This window comes from Equus przewalskii, chromosome 10 (assembly GCF_037783145.1).
Source record: "Equus przewalskii isolate Varuska chromosome 10, EquPr2, whole genome shotgun sequence".
NCBI lineage: Eukaryota > Metazoa > Chordata > Mammalia > Perissodactyla > Equidae > Equus > Equus przewalskii.
The window spans coordinates 8,665,264-8,683,045 of record NC_091840.1 but is presented as its reverse complement, the minus strand read 5'-3'; the positions used below and the strand labels follow the sequence as shown (position 1 = coordinate 8,683,045).

At 45.1% G+C, this 17,782-nt stretch overlaps 1 protein-coding gene and 1 non-coding gene across 14 annotated transcripts in view; one reads left to right on the top strand and one right to left on the bottom strand.

Annotated features, from left to right (window-relative positions):
• The window catches only part of SLC39A11 (solute carrier family 39 member 11), a 352,142-nt gene that overhangs the window by 147,349 nt on the left and 187,011 nt on the right, over positions 1 to 17,782 (bottom strand). The window lies entirely within an intron of this gene.
• LOC139074245 (U6 spliceosomal RNA) lies at positions 8,017 to 8,123 on the top strand. The gene has a single exon (XR_011523781.1). It is a non-coding gene; the product is annotated as a U6 spliceosomal RNA (small nuclear RNA).

Below are 17,782 nucleotides of genomic sequence, written 5' to 3'. Positions count from 1 at the left end.
TGTATCTATATAATCCTTCCCCCTATCTATATCTAGCACTTTCAGTCTTATCCTAAGAGTCGGTCTCCAGGAATCAAAACATGACAGGATTAATGAAAACTTTTAGCTGCTATAATCAAGAGAGTATCCATATTGCCAGTATTAACAAAGAGTATTATATTCCGCAAATTACAATAGGAAAACAAAGTCTTTCTTTTGTCAAAGCTGCACAACTCAAAGGAAAATGTGCTATAAAAAGGCTTAAGTGAGACTGAAATTCCATCAACATTTCTTAGTTTATGGCTTTTCTTGCTTTTCAGGATGCAAACAACTGATAATCGCTGGAGATATCAACACAGGAAGAATGATAAGCACAAGGCTGAAGGTTCAGTTTTTGCTTTTTGTCTTTGTTAAAAGAAGGCTAAGAGACTTCGCCTAGATGCGAAGGAGAATTTCCGGCCCTGTCTGGCTTCAGTAGGGAGAGTTAACCGGGCATGGTCCTCGGTGGGGGCAACAGAAGCCAACTCATTCATCGGAAGGGTACTGAGGGGCTCATGGAACCAACTCAGGAAGGCCACAGAACCCATCCTGGAACCCAGACAGGGCCAAGGGCGACCACAACCTCCTGCTCCATTGACAAAATGCCACCATAACACCCTCGGGGTGGCACCTCTATCCCCAATGCCAGACACCAAACGCCCCAGCTTAGTTGTTGGCCCAGAATACTGGCCACTCCTGCTGGAACAGCTGTCCCCTTTGCTAGCAGACCCATCCAACTGACCAAGCCAAGGTCACCACTACCTGAAGAGAGGCTGGAAGTCCAACTCCTATCCTGAAAGACAGGCTCTGTCTTCCACCAAGACTCAAAAAGTGGAGGGAAGGGAGAGTCCCAAACATAGTCAAAGGATTCAGGAACTAAGCAACTAGAGGGGGAGAGAAGCGAGAGAGGGAAGGAAGGAGTAGGGAAAAGCCACCGTAGGAAGGCTGATTCATGTCCTTAGACAGCCAGGTCTTCAATATACTTGTCTACACTAAATTTGCTCCAGATTTTCGTCTCTCTTTAGAAAGACACAATTAAATGAATGGCATCATGGCATAGACATCTCGGGCCAACTCTATATCCAATTTTTGGTACAAAACCCTAGGAAAGTCCCAACCTCTAAAGGTTTTAGCTTCTTCCAACTGCAAATGAGCTGAATTAGACTTCGGGGCCCCTTTCAGCGCTAACACTCCATGCCTCCAGAGACAGCCTCTGACACAGCTGGCCAAATGATGGCTCATCCCCAGGGAGTAGAATAGAGTGGCTATTTCCGGTGCCAGTGTTTACAGAACTCTGTTCTAAGCCAAGAAATTCCCCAAGATGAGCCTCTGGGCCAGCACATTCCAACTGTTCATAAAATAAGAAAGTCCACTAAATGAGAAACAGATTCATTAGCCCAGAGGAATGGACATCTCTTTGTGCCCTAAAATAAAAAGCACTATTTTCCCTTAAAATTTATTAAAATATTTTCTGACAATACAAAAATTCTCAGACATTATAGGAAATACAGAAAATACTGATAAGCACAAAGAGGTGACCACCTTCAAGAAACCCTGACATCTTTTTTTCGTATTTACACTATTCGTGTGTAGACGAACACACACACACACACACACATATGTACACATTTTTTAAATTGGATCATACTGTTTTGAAACACAACTTTACATAGCAATAAAGCTTGAACATATTCCACACTATTATATATTCTCCTGTATCAATGGTTCTCACCGAATTTCCTTTAGCTACCAGAAGTCAAGATGAGCACAATGTAGAATTTCCAGTAGCCAAATGGAGAACCAAGAATATATACTCAAGATGTTTTGTTATTAGAAGACGTATTTATTGTCCAAACCATTTCAGAGTCAGGCACAATCAGTTACTTTCCTGGCCTCTAGCAAGCTTTGGTGTTTAGAATAGTAAAAGCTAGCTAGACAGGAATTATAAATCGTCACTTAAAAATTGGCCAAATGTTGCTGGAACTTGAAAGGGCCAATACTTCTTGTCCTGAGGCTTCTGTGATGTGAATGCTACCTTTATGAGTGGTTTCTGAGCCCTTCCTTCTTCGGGCTCAGTTTAAATGGTATATTTCAATCCTATGTCTGTAAAACAGGATTTGAAATAATTCCATGGCTCTTTCAAATCCTATTTTACAGATAAGGAGTGGGTTAGCTCTGAGACCTACCCTGACATTCTTCCTTCCAATTAGCCGCCCAGCCATTCTTCCTAACTCTGGCTTCTTCATGTAAGTGCCCAGTCTTTCCTCTTGCTGGGTGGAGCATGGAATGCTTCCTCCTCACTCCTCTTGTTTCCATGAGGGATTTTTTCCTAAATACGCTTGGCCTTTTGTCTCACCCTTCACCCCTCCGCATGGGGCCAGAATGAGGTTCTTGAGAGATGACTCTGCGCGGAGAAACCAGACATGCGTGGTTCAGCCTCCTCACTCTTCCCTTGAGTGCTAGGGGGCCCGAAGGTGGCACGTCTTCTGGTCTAATCCTCGTGCTGCGAGTTTTACAGGGTCCAGAGCCCACAGGGCCCCACAGATGTGTCTGTGAGTTGGCGGGTAAGTCAGCCTAATTCTGTGGTTCACCATTGTGAATCCCACTGTTGACGGATATCAAAGCCACTTCCTCTAATCTAATCTTCACTGGGAATGAAGATAAAATTTTTCTTTCCATCTGCCTCCTTTGCTTCTTACAGTTGATTCATGAACTTGGATGGGGAAGACCGAGGTGTTCAGCCTTAGACCTCTAGAAACTCAACACCCCGACTCTAAACCTGATCTGGTCTCCAGAGCACAGTGGTCAGTTCAGGGGTGGACTTAGGATTCAAACCAGCCAATCAGAGTCCTTGGTCTGTGCATACTGCCCTGTGGACACTGCCCCGTGGATTGATGTTCAGCCACACCAAGCAAAGACAAGGGGAATGCACGAGGTGGCGACGTCATCTCAGTGGTGCCAAGTTCCCCATTCCAGACCCTGAGGCCTCTTCCTGAAGCTCTCCCTGATTCCATAAGCTTTCAATACCCCTCCCACTAGTGAGCTGATAAAATCTCTTTGGCTTCAGCTGGTTGAGCTGATTCCTGTCATCAGCAACCAAAAAGGTTCTGACTAAAATAAGAAAATCCAGACTAGAATATTGAGTGATCTTGCTAAGGATGATGCAGGTATAAAGCAGCAGGATGGGGGGTCAAACCCAGGTCTCCTGACTGCCAGTTCTGGGCTGTTTCCACCAACCACACCTCCTCAATATCCTTCCCCTCCAGCCTAGCCACCACCTCCACTAAAAGGCCTCCCTCGAGCTACTCATTCTCCGAAGCATTTGGGGCATGAACACTTCCTTCCACCACGCAGACGCCTCAAGATGCATCTGACCACCTGCCACTCTGGCGTCCACTGTGCTCACTCTACATGGCACCCCCTCACCTCCAAGTGGGGACAGAAAGAGGTTTCAGGGAAAATCCACCTGCTCTAGGAGCCTCACAGTCATGGAAGTCTCCTGAAGGGACTGGATTGGTGCTTCACAAAACTGGCCTCATATCGGAATCATCTGAGGAATTAAAAAATCCAGATCCTCAGCTCTAGCCATAGACCCATGGGATCAGCATTTTTCGGGGAGGAGCCTGCCAATGTGCATTTGTAAAGGGCTCTGGGGTGCGGCTCATGCAGCTGGTCCACCAACTGGCATACCAGAACCACTGGAGCATGCAACGTCAGTGATTCTCCCAGCAGCGGTTCTGAGACTGCCCCGTTTCATCAGCCATGATGCCAGGTGCCCTTCCAAGACCAGCCTTGTTGGAGCACTCATGACCTCCAGACACCAGGGCAGTCTCAACTCTTCAGCCATCTTGTATTTTCCAAGCCTTGCCTAGCCCTGGTCTCTGCAAGAACCCTGCAATTACAAAGTAATTAGCTAGCTTCAAGTGACTATTAACTCTGCAGGCTTCACCCCAGGCTGCAGAACAAAATAGACATCTGAGGGCAAAGAGGACTCGAACTTGACCTTCAGACCCAGACTCAGGTCCATCTTCTCCCCAGGCTTGCTGCCCTTGCAAATCACCAGTTCTTTACAATGGTCCCCGGGTCATGAGTTCTGGCAGATTAACCACTCTGCCCAGGAAAGCAGCCAATCTTCTTGACCTGGCCAGTCCTGGTCCTTGGTCACCAACATTTCAACCCTGTCCAAATCCTATCCAGAGAAGAGTAGGTTTAGGGATGAAGGAACCTATGAGAGAAGAAGCGTGTGCAAGTGGGCACAGGACCCACCTCTGCCTTCCTCTTCTTTCTCACAGGCAAGCCCTTCCTCACCAAGACCAAAGGCTTCCAGATACTGAGCAGATTCAAGAAAATCACATAGAGAACGACAAGGGATCATGTGGGGATGGGACGGGTGGGTGAGCTGCATCTCAACAGATGAGTTTACTAACCAGGATGAATTCCAATAGATAAAGTGTGGGAGCAAATGGGAAACCACTCCACAAGGATCAGCAGAGAAAGTCCCTCTTCTGGCGGAGAGGATGTAAGATATTCTGCCACAGAGAATCTGCAATGAGCAGAAGCACTTGTATGCTTTTGGTTGAAAAGAACCTCTCTGTTAGCATAACCTACAAGCTAGAAAGGTGAAGCCTTGATGGGCATTCATAGTTAGGTGGGCTCATTTCCAAGCAGCATGGGCTTATAAGTAAGGAGCAATTAGCATATCATTGAGAGGCAAATAATTTACACATTATTAAATGCAGCTAAATGCTTGTCTCCAGAAGTTTTTCTTAATTAGCTAAATATTTCCCCGCCAATATTTTCGCGCTATTAATCTGTACAAGAAACATTTCCAACAGAGGGCAAAGGTAAATTTCAGCATAGCCACCCATGCTGTTAGGAAAAAGACGACTTCTACAAGAATGGGGTCCCAACTAACAAAGAAAAACCACTCTCCCAACTGGGTGTTCTCCATGAAAATGAACCCAAGTCACATCACATCATATGATGGCAAACTTCTGCCACGGGTGGGGAGCGGACTGAGGAAAGAAAAACCTGCGGGCACAACTAGAGCGGCAGGATGGTGGAAATTCCTGGCGAGTCTTGCACTACGTTGCTAGTTTGCCACCCTCCCCCCATTCACTAGATCAGCAAATGTGATTCAGACACGGAAGCCGTCTGTGGCCCTTGCCAGGATTAACACAGAAGAAAGCTACACCGGCTGAGAGTCCCAGAAGTTTCCCGTCACTCACCATGTCAGCAAATGCATTCTGTGTGTGTGTGTGTGTGTATGTTTGAAAGAAAGAGACAGAGAGAATATGCACTTGCGCCCACATGCAGACCATGATCAATTTATTTGATTAGAGGCGGTCTGGCAGTTTCTCCCAATCCTCTTCTGGGGACTGTCAATCAAGGCAAAGGACGGGTGGTGGGTGTGGGCAGGCAGGGGCACAGGTGGACACAGCCTAAGTTGCTGGTGTGCTGGCTGAAGGTGTCCAGTCCTCCAGCAGGCACGAACCAGGGGGACAAAGGGAAAGTCCTTGGCTGGCAGGCTCTCTGGCACTTTCCGCTTTTCTTACCTCTTCAGGCTTCTCTCTTTCCCTTTTTCTCCAAGGTAATGACACAGAGGACCCACCGTGTCGCTGCGTAGAAAGGAGCAGGGAAGGCTGGTTCTGGAGAACGAGACCCTGCGGACGCTCACTCTAAAGCGGTGGTCCCCCACCCACCCAGGTTGCTCTCCCAGCCCCGCCATTTCCTGGTGATGCAGCTTTGGAGATGCCACTTGATGCCCCCTATGCCTCAGTTGCCACATTTGCCATATGGGGATGATGGTATTACCCCTAAACGGGGATGCTATTATTACCACAGACTGCCGTGGAGTAGATGAGAGCAGGCGTGGACCGCCTTGGCTGGCACATAGCAAGGGCAACACACACCACGCTGTGGCAGTTCCCACAATGAACTTGTATTACATTTATAAAAGCATGAAAGAAAGGCTAAAGGTGTGCAGGGATGCTAATCTGTCCTTGACTTAAATCCAAAAGAGCAGGAGGTCCGCAGCGGAGGAGAAAAAAATTGCATTGTGATAGGATCTGGTGCGGAATCTTCAAGCACCATCAAATCCCCACGCCCCATGTCGGCAGAGTAGAAGCGTGCCGGGGCTTTTCAAAATTCCACCAGCATGCTGACATTTTCAACTTTCGGAAAGGATCGCTTGCTGCTAAAGATAATAGAGACTTCCCATCAATAAAAGGAGCTGACCGGTGCCCTCTAAGAGCGTCTATTTGGCTGTGGAACACAAAGTAACTTCCTAGTTTTTTTCTGTCCTTTTGTTCACTTTTTTTCAATAGTAGATTTCCTCATGTAAATGTAGTTTACTTAGGCTAATATTAACACCAGTTGGCATTTCCTAAAAGAATGTTACAACCAGGGAGATGGGAATAAAGCAGGTCATAAGCATCCCTAAAGTGTGCTTATCATCCAGAGAAAACTGCTGATTGATAGACAGATAGATAGATAGATAGATAGATAGAGGATATATGTACACACTCACATACATAAATACATACATGATCTATATATTATATATAGAATATATCTAACGCTATTTCATTAAGCCATTATATTTCCTCAGGTTTAATTTTTTTTCTTCTTCTTCTTCTTCCCAAAGCCCCTCAGTATATAGTTGTATATTGTAGTTGTGGGTCCTTCTGGCTGTGCTATGTGGGACGCCACCTCAGCATGGCCAGATGAGCAGTGGCATGTCCACGCCCAGGAACTGAACTGGCGAAACCCTGGGCCGCTGAAGTGGAGCGAGTGAACTTAACCACTCAGCCATGGGGCCAGCCCCAGCTTTAATATTTTTAAAAATTGTATATAGATACAATTTTTAGAAATTCACCTTGGAAAGGGAAACATAATGGTTTGACGAAATAGCATCAGACAGCTAATCGCCAGGAAGAATACGCACCACTCTTTACTCCCTGGATTTGACCATAAAGACAGGTGAGGAGGGAAACAGTCAGGAGGCAAATCCTGCTCTGGAAACCAATCAACCCATCAGAACGCAGCTCCCAGCAAGAGAATCTCATCTGTTTCTCTACCATTTCTGTCTGAGGCTTGGGAGCCACCACATCTTCACAGGGTGGCTGTGTTTGTGTAAGGAATCCAGTGGGCACTCTGCCGAGACGCCTGACTGACTTGGAGAGGGCTCCCCGTGGGTCCCAGGTGGGGAGGCTGAATTCTGGAGCCCCCGGCTTCCCGAGGCGGAAGTGTCGGGTCAGAAGGGAGGCTGATGGGCAAAGTTGGCTGTGCTGACCTGAGGTTGCTTGGAGCTAACAGAGCAAAGAAAGAGATTGGATCTGGCATAACAGGAATAAGAGAAATGAGAAACCAAATGGAGGGGGACTTATCAGGGAAATCGGCGTGGGGACTAAGGAGGCCTCCCTCGTGTTCAAGGGCGGGCCCCGCCTGGTGGAGAAGATTTACTGGGGCAGGGCAGAATCGTCCGCCAGGCTGGGAACACACTTTCTCATACAGTCCCTCCTGAGACAGCGACCACAGGGACAGGGGAAGGATGGCTTGGTTCCTAGCGGAAAACAAATGCCATCCAGCAGAGCTTCAGAGAAGGGGAGAGACATGGCTGCAGAGGGCCCTGTCTCCTTTCAGCTTTGGCTAAAAGCAGAAATGTCCTGTGAAAATGAAGGCTCCGGAAAGACAGACTCTCCCCAAGATGTTCAGATTATCACCGACCAGCACCGTGAAAAAGGACCACAGGGCTGGAGGACGGAGGATCAGTTATCCTCAGGACATTGCAGCTCTTACTACACAGAGAGAGGTGGGGGGCCGAGGCCACATGTGTGTGTGGGGAGCAGTCTGTGAGCAGCTGGTGGCGCAAGACCCAAACTGGGCCCAGGCCATGTTTAGAGTCTTTCACAGTGGTTCTCAAACTTGAGCATGCATGAACAAACAAATAACAACAAAACTCCCCACCTGGGGAGCTTGAGTGAAGTGCAGATTCTCACGCTCACTTGGGCAGCACAGATACTAAAATTGGAAAGACAGAGAGAAGACTGGCCTGGCCCCTGTGCAAGGATGACACCCAAATTGGTGAAGCATTACGTATTTTTGAAATAGGGAGTTCTAAACAATGGGCATAAAATTTCAGCAGAGCTGAAAGATAAGCTCTAGAGAGCTGCTGTACACATTGGACCTGCAGTCAACAGTACTGTATTGTACATGTAAAAATTTGTTAAGAGAGCCAGATAGGGAAAGACAAACTCTGTATGACTCCACTCATAGGTGGAAGTTAAACACAGAGACAAAGAGAACTGATCGGTGGTTACCAGGGGAAAGGGGGAGTGGGGGGAGGGCACAAAGGGTGAAGTGGTGCGCCTACAACACGACTGACAACAACGTACAGCCAAAATTTCGCAAGGTTGTAAGCTATCATAATCTTAATAAAAAGTTAAAAAAAATTTGTTAAGAGGGTGGATCTCATGTTAAGTATTCTTACCATAATAAAATTTTAAAAAGAAACATCACCTAAATAACTTTTATAAAAATCATATTTAAAATTTTTTTAAAGTGCTGATGCTTAGAGCTCATGGTCGACCTGGGCAGGGCTCAAGGGTCCGCAGGTATGACAGGCACTCTAGGTAACACAATTTAGGGGAGAAAGAAAGATCCAGGAAAACCGATTGAGAACAGATTCCCAAGCTCGTATGTCCAGCTCAGACCTCTCGCCAACCATCTACTGGGCTCTTCACTTGGGAGTCGTACCATCATTTATTCACCTTGCACCAAATGGAATACACCACCTCATGCCCAGGACATGTTCCTCCTGTTGTAATCTCTCTTAGGAAGACAGATTGCATCATCTCCTCCCTTTACCAAACCAGGAGCATGGGAATGAGCGCCAGTGGAGAAAGCCCATGGAACCCACTCTGAGAGACCCTGTTCTGAGAGGACACAAGGGGAACCCATGGAGAGACACTGGGTGAGTGAGTGCTAAGGGGAGGTGGCACAGAGGTGTGCTCTGCCCATAGGATAACCTGTGATGCCTTAGCGCATACGGTTCCTGAATCCAGTGAGCAGGAACAGAACATCCAACCCAGACGGAGCCGCCTAGCACATTTTCTGGAAGTTACTAGAGTGTAGCGTGAAACCACCTGAAGTGGCAAGTTCTCACCTCCCCACCCAAATCTGTCCTACATTATGCCACTGGAGCCTCGAGACTGCAGAGAAGTCTGGTCTAGGCTTAGCGGAACTTGTAGGACGGCCTCTGCCAGAGGCAGGTGGGGGTGGGGCAGCTACAGACAGCAGTGTGCCTGTTGCCATGGCAACCTGACCAATTGGGGATGGAGAAGAAGGTGCTCTGCCTAATTGAAATCCAGGCAACGTTTTAGCACAAACCCCAAGAAGTTCATGTTCAGTTAGGTTTTCTCCTATCCTCTTCCTTCCGTTTCTTTTCATGTCACCAAGTGGCTTTAAACCATCCACTTCCCCTCAAAAAAAATCGCCTCCAAAGATGGGGTTTTTGATAAACCACTGAGCTAAATCTCTCTCCCCAGTGCCACACTCAAGCACAAAGCAACCTAAGATCTCAGTTCTCGCTGTTCGTAGCCTTTCCATCGCCAGTGAAATTCTGTTTGCCCAAAAGATTCCTAGGACTGCGCTGGCTTCACCATCACCACCTCAGTGCGGCACCCGGGACAAATATTCTCACACTGCAATATGACTGAGAATCACCGAAGAAGTTTAAAAGACAGACTCCCCGGCCCCGTCCCAAGAGAGTTGATTTTGGCAAATCAGGGGCAGAGCATAAGCCTCTGTATTTTTTTCTAGCACCCCAGGGAATCCTGATGTAGAGAGATCAAGATCCACCCTGTGAGAAACGTGGACCAACAGATTTGGGCTTTTCCCATGGATTTGTCCTTTATAGGACAGGCTGAGCTCAAGCTGGACATCTAACGGCCTGCTGCTCACCAAATGAGCCTGGGCTGTGAAAGGGCTGACAGGGGACTCCCCCTCCCGCAATGGTGAGCGCCCAGCACATGGTTCCGAACATGTCGGATGCACATCACAACTCCTAGCGTCCTCTTCATCAAGGCCTGCCCTCTTCGAGTTCTGCAAGGTAGAACAGGAAAGGAAACACGCTCATAACCCACAAATATTCACAAATGGGGGAACTCAGCACTTATAAAATTAGTCCCCACTCAAAAATTCCCTCCCTGCCTAACAGCTTAACAGAAGTCCTAACCCAGCCACCTCTTATGTCAGGCTTGGAGATCGCGAACATTTGTTTATATTTTCATATTATTGTCAAATTTGTAGAAACGTCAAGTCAGATGCCTTGAAAAAGATGTAAGTTCGTGAAGCTCCAGGAAGTGATACTGAAGAGTGGCTTGCTGCCTGGCAGCACCTGGAGCACAGGGGACCTGGCGAATGACTGAAGATGACACTTAAGCATGACCGTTTTGCAGATTTAAATTTCTACCGGAGATATGTCTGTTTCCAGCAAGATTAAAGATTAAGATAAAACGAAAATCTCCCTCCGCAACCGCCTAGAAACGATGGATGAAATAAACAAACAAAAAAGGTTTTAAATACACATCCGAGCTTGCAATAAAGAAAGGGAACCGTTAACGATGAGGAAGCTGTAAACCAGGGCTAAACACCAAAACCAGTTCAGAGGCCGCCTAGAGTCCCACGAACAGGGTCTGGGTGTCCCTGTCCACATGGAGCAAAGACGAGGCCTTGGGACACACGAAGCAGCAGGAGAAATTCTACAAATGCCGGTCAGGAAATTCCGTCCCTATGTGGAAGGGCGGCCTGGAAAAAAATCCATCCAGCTGCACAGAGAGACAAAAAGGATGATCGCATGTTTCTGCCTGGTCTCTCAAGAAAAAAAATGCTTGAAAAGTAAACGCCTTGGGCTTACACCTTGAACAGGCTGGAATTCTGAATTTCTACTTTCTGTGGGCTAGGAAAACCCCCACCCAGACACTACTGTGAAAATCGGTTCCAGGCTAACGTTATTGCAAAGGGGTCTTCCAGAAACAAACACAAAACTACTCTGCAGGGCTCTCCCACGATCCAGGACCCTAGGAATCCTCAAGAAAAAACGCACCCCAGTAGAGAGGGATTGATGCTAAAACACTACAAAGCCTAGGAGAAAACTGTACACCACGAATGGGAGTCACTGAACACACACAGAGGGAGAAACATGGCCTTTCTAGAATAGACTTACAATTTAAAATATAATATAAAATATGCCTAACCTGATTAAAGACATAAAGAAAAGAAATTAAAACCTTAAGAAAAGAACCACATGAACAACAGAAAAGGCAGCCGGATTAAAAGGAACCCAATAAGACAACTAAAAAATAAAAACTATAGTCATTTCAATTAAACTTAACAGACAAGTTAAATAGGTTAGAATCAGCTCAATGACTAATCAATGAACTAGAGAATAGATCACAGAGAGATAAAGGATGGATGACATCAAGAAAAGTTTAAGACACATGGCAGATAAATAACAAATGTGGAATATACATCCCATAACTGTTGCAGAAGAAAATAAAGAATATGAGGGAGAGGTAAATTTTAAGAGAAAATTGCTAAAAAAAAAACTTTCCAGAAATAACTAATAATAATAATAAAATGAGTATTCAGTTTAAAAAAGCTCTGCAAGTCTTAAGCAGAACAATAAACACACGCACACACACAAAACCACATCACACTGAAACACAGCAACACTAAAGACAAATGAAAAAAATGTATCAGCAACCAGAGAGAAAGACAGAAAACTGAAATGAAGCTGCTGTCGTGTACATTTTATAATGCTTACAGAGAATACAACACGTAACACAATTCTTCAGTCTGATGGAATAATATTCCAAATGGAATAATATTGTCAAAGCGCCAAAGGAAATAAAAATTTCTGTCAACTAGACATTTAAATGCAACTCAAGTTTTCTTTTAAACAGCCAGAGAGAAATAAAGATATTTTTAGATGAGACTAAGAGATTTTACCCCCAGGGATCCTAAGTGAAGAAATAGTCAAGGAAGAAAATAGTTCTTAAGAAGAAGAGAATCCAGAAAGGAGTGCAATGCAAGGAGCAATGGGGAGCAAAGAAATCAGCACAAATGTTGGAAAACCAGAAGTAACCATTGATTATATAAAACATTATATTATACATAAATGGTAACAACTGATAAGCTGGACTTCATTAAAATTAAAAACTTCTGCTCTGCAAAACATAATATTAAGAACGAGAAGACAAAGAAAGACAGAGAAAAATCTTTGCAAAAGACATATCTGATAAAAGACGATTATCCAAAATATACCAGTGACTCTTAAAACTCAACAATTAGAAAACAAAAAACCTGATTAAAACATGGGCCAAAGACCTTAACAGATGCCTCACAAAAGAAGACATATAGACGGCAAATAAGCATATGAAAAGATGTTCCCTGTGATGTCATCAGGGAAATTCAAATTACAACAAGAGTGAGATACCATTACATACCTAATAGAACGGTCAAAATCCAGAACACTGGTAACACCAAATGCTGATGAGAACGTGGAACAATAGGAACTCTGATTCATTGCTGGTGGAGATGCAAAATGGCACAGCCACTTTGGAAGACAGTTTGACGGTTTCTTTCTGAGACCTTAACTATACAATTCAGCAATAGTGCTCCTTGGTATTTACCAAAAAAAGCTGAAGATTTACGTCCACACAAAACCCTGCATATTAATGTTTACAGCAGCTTAATGTTTATTAGCAGATTATGAACACACAATCACCAAAACCTGGCAGCAAGATATCCCTCAGTAGGTGAAAGGATAAACTATGGTCCATCCAGACAATAGAATATTATTTCGCACTAAAAAGAAATGAGCTATCAAGCCATGAAAAAACACGAAGGAAACTTAAATGCATATCGCTAAGTGAAAGAAGTCAATCTGAAAAGGCTACATACAGTATGATTTTAGCCATGTGACATTCTGGAAAAGGCAAAACTACGATGACAGTAAAGAGATCAGTGGTTGCTAGGGGGTAAGGAGGAAAGAGGGATGAACAGACAGAGCCCAGAAGACACTTAGGGCGGTGAAAATACTCTATATGATACTATAATGGTGGATACGTGCCATCATACGTTTGTCTAACCCATAGAATGTACAACACCAAGAGCGATCCTTAATGTAAACTATGGACTTTAGATGATAATGATGTGTCCACGTAGCCTCATCAATAGTAACAAATGTACCACTCTGATGGGGGATGTTGATAATGGGGAGGCTATGAAAGAATAGGGGCGGGGGGTATATGGAGAATCACCTTCAGTTCAATTTTGACGTGAACCTAAAACTGCTCTACACAATCAAGGCTATTAGAAACACAGTAACAACACTAATGACTAATTTGGAGGTATCAAAAAAAAGGTAGAACTAAAATATTAGAAAAATAATAACATGGATGATGACAGGATAAACCAAGTTGAAGCATGCCAAGGTCCTTAGATAGCTAGGGAGAAGGGTAAAGATACTGATTAAGTCTGTACATCAAGTCAACTATGTACGTTAAAAAAGTAAAGGTAGCCACAAAAAAGAAATTGAATTAAAAACTTCCAAACTAATTAAGGGTAAGGAAAGAAAGAGGGAGATATAGGAAAATCAATCAACCCAATAAAAGAAGGAAAGAAAACGCATGGTAAATAGAACAATATAACACATACAGAAGCAGGGGCCAGCACGGTGGTGTAGTGGTTAAGTTCACAGGCTCTGCTTTGGTGGCCCGGGGACTGCGGGTTCGGATCCCGGGCATGGACCTACACACCGCTCACCAAGTCATGCTGTAGCGGCATCCCACATACAAAATGGAGGAAGACTGCCACAGACGTCAGCTTGGGGACAATCTCCCTCAAGCAAAAAGAGGAAGACTGGCAACAGATGTTAGCTCAGGGCCAATCTCCTTTACCAAACCAAACCAAACAAAACAAAAATATGGAGCAGCAGCACAAATCTTGGACAAGACCATAGCAATGTCCACAGCATGTCTCCAAGGTGAACAGCCTCTAGCGCGCTGGATGAAGAGCACACACACACACACGTATACACAAACATATTAGATGCAAGACGGCATTATTGATAAAGACTATTGAAGGGGATCAGAATATGCTACCCCAAATATACCACTTTGGCATAAAGATTATACTGAGGTTAACGCAATTGAGACAGCAGACATAGGAGGTACTCTCTGACCTCTGCCCTTCTGCCTAAAAGCAGGGCACAAATTCCCCTTTGTAAAGATGACATAAACTTTCATTTGTAAAAGTGTCTCCCCAGTCTGTACCAGGAAGAGGGGAACACCACAGATGACTTGAGTCTGCATAACAAACCTCACTAAGAAACCCTTATCTACCATTAGTTTCTCCTGTATATTTATCTTCGCACAACTTATGGCCCCCAGAAGCCCAAATCTTTTTTTCTTTGTCTAGTCACTTCTCTACAATTTATCACCGTTTGTTAAAATGGTATATAAACTCTCAAGCCTAACCATTTCTTTGCGTTTTCATTTCTTTTCTGTGGAGCCCTCGTGCACGTAAAATGAAAAATAAAATTTGTATGCTTTTCTCCTGTTAATCCATCTTTTGTCAGTTTAATTCATAGGCCTTAGACACAAAATGTAATAGAGTAGAGAAAAAGCTTTTTTTCCCCTCCCCTATATTATCAAATTATTAAGGAACAAATAACCCCAATCCCATGCTAACTATTCCAGAGAATTAACGGGGAAAAAAAGAAGTAAAATTCTCCAACTCTGGATGAAGCTGGTATAGCCTTAATATTGAAAACGGAGAAACACAACATAAGAAATAAAAATTTTAAGCCATATTCACTTAAGAACATAGATGCAAAATACTATGGATATGAGGGAACTATTTTTAGTATCTATCAAAAATCTTTAGTAGGGGCCAGGCCCGTGGCCGAGTGGTTAAGTTCATGCGCTTCACTTTGGCAGCCCAGGGTTTCGCAGGTTCGGATCCTGGGCGGGGACATGGCACCGCTCATCAGATAATGCTGAGGTGGCGTCCCATATAGCACAGCCAGAGGCACTCACAACTAGAATGTACAACTATGTTCTGGGGGGCTTTGGGGAGAAGAAGGAAAAAAATCTATAGTAAACATCATATTAATGGTAAAAACAGAAATGTTCTCTTTGGCATCCATGTAGGAGGCAAAGTTCTAAAGTTGGCACCCAAGATATCCCCCTCCTCCTTGTGTACACTCCTTGTACAACCCCTGGGACTGTGAGTACAATGGATTCCACTCCTGCGATTAGTCAAAGTTGATCTAAGACAAGGAGATCAGGCAGCGGGTGTCTGGCTCTTTAAAAGAGAGAGTTTTCTCCAGCTGGTCCCCGAAGAGGAAGTCAGTGATTTCTCTAGGGCTAAGGCTCAGGCAGGTGCATTTGAAGGGGTCACACCCAAGTAAATGCCCCAGCGCTGTCATCCCCCAGTTTCACTTCCAGTGAAAGTGACAAAAACAGCAGACAGCATTTGCTGACAGAGAAGGCCCTGGCATTTGTCAGGATGTCCATTTGGAAGCATCTGGGATTACGAGCCAGATTCTTGCCGGGGAGGAAAAAAAAAAACCATTTCCTCTACCCTTCCAGGTTCTGCCATTGGGGTCTGGAAATTAACCTGACAAAGACAGATGAACAACAGAAAAACAGAGTTTATTAACATGTGCAGGGGGCAGAGTAGGAGAAGCTCAAAGGGGTGGTTAGAACTTGGGGCTTATGTAGCCTCTTAACAAAGAAAAACAAATTTGCAGAGAAATTGACACCACAAAGGAAAAGAGATGTGGGCTTTTAGGAGTGACACCCCGGGAAGGTAAATACGCGGGGGAACTAGGGAAGATGAGGGCTGTTTTAGTAAAGCCTGTTACATGGATTCCTCCCCGTGCCTCCTCTGGGCGGAGAAGAGCCTCTGAGGATGAAGAGTCCTCTGCCCTTCCTGATGTGGGGGGTGGGAGGCACCTTTCTCCTGGGAAATGTATGTCCTGCTTTCAGGTAGAAAGAGGGCAGTCAGAGAGCCCTTCCTGCATCTGCTGCCTCTCAAGTGTCTTCAGCTGCAAATACTCAATATGCCAAGGTGGGATATTCGGGGGTGGCACACTCTGATGCCCCTCCTTCTCAAATACTGGTGCACATGTTCAATAGGAGAGCCCGGGCTCCTTCCCCAGAGAGTCTGGCACTATGGGCCAGGGGCAGATTCATTTTTTAAAATTGCATGATTTTCTTAATATAAAAAGAACATAAAGAGGAAAAGAAAATGGTGTGTAGTCCCACTGCCCAGAGAATCTCTGCTGACATTTAAATGTATAAAAGTAACACAGATGGACGGTTAGAAATGCAAGCAGAACAGGAAGGGCCGAAATGAAAACTCAGAGTCTCGCTCCCCCAACTCTCTCTTCCCAAGGGAACCAGCGATCACAGATTCTACTGGATTCCACCAGGAAAAATATTACATTAATACCAGAACATATGTCCTTCTCAACAATTTTTTTTAACCCAAAAGGAATGGTATTATTTCCTGTTTCGTAGTTTGCTTTTTTGCTTAATATAACTTATAGATTTTTCTATATCCGCACTTAAAAAAACCTACCTTGTTTATTTAAATAGGTTTACAATAGGGAAAGAATCACATTTTCAATCAGTGCCTAAGGTGATTGTAATGTCAGGGGTGAGCAGAGCACACTGAGAACCCTGAGCTGGAGTACAGGTACGCTCACGTGGCACTCTCTCTGGTTGCGATGTCAATCCAGGCGGAGGCCTGGGAAATGGCCCCCCTCCCCCCTAACAAGCAGAGCCCTGGCACCTCTGAACATCCTGCACTTAGGCGCTGCTCCCACAGCACAAGTGGATAAACATTTCTATCCAGACTCCGTTCGTTCACCTGGAAGGGTCTCGGGATCCCTGCCAGGGGTCAGGCAGCACTAGGCAGGAAATTATTCCTGGCTTTTACCTCTGGAAATGGTGTGCCAGGAGGCAATTCGTTCATTTGCAAACCATTATGGGTAGACCCCCCCAATCACCACTCATCCATTTTTAATCTTGGTTCAATGCCAAAGCAAAGGAAGCAGCCAAGAAGTTGGTCCACACAACCCCAGATGCTCTCCAGATGCAGGAAGATCACTCTTCCCCTTCCTCTTTAGCCATATTCTCCTGCAGATTTTTGGGTGTTACGGAGCTCCAAAATAATCTTGCTCCCGACTGGCCTGAAGCATCATTTTGCAGTCTCACTTACCTTTGTTTTTGCTGAGGAAGATTTTCCCTGGGCTAACATCTGTTGCCAATCTTCTTCTATTTTGTATGTGGGTTGCTGCCACAGCATGGCCACCAACAAGTGGTATAGGTCTGCACCTGGGAACCAAATCTGGGCCACTGAAGCAGAGCGCATCAAATTTAACCACTAGGCCATGGGGCTGGCCCAACTCACTTACCTTTTTTATTATTTTTTTTTTGGAGGAAGATTAGCCCTGAGCTAACATCTGCCACCAATCCTTCTCCTTTTGCTGAGGAAGACTGGTCCTGACCTAACATCTGTGCCCATCTTCCTCTACTATACATGTGGGATGCCTACCACAGCATGGCTTGACAAGTGAAGCAGTGCCATGTCTGTACCTGGGATCCAAACCAGCGAACCCTGGGCCCCCAAAGCAGAATGTGCGAACTTAACTGCTGTGCCACTGGGCCGGCCCCTCACTTACCTTTTA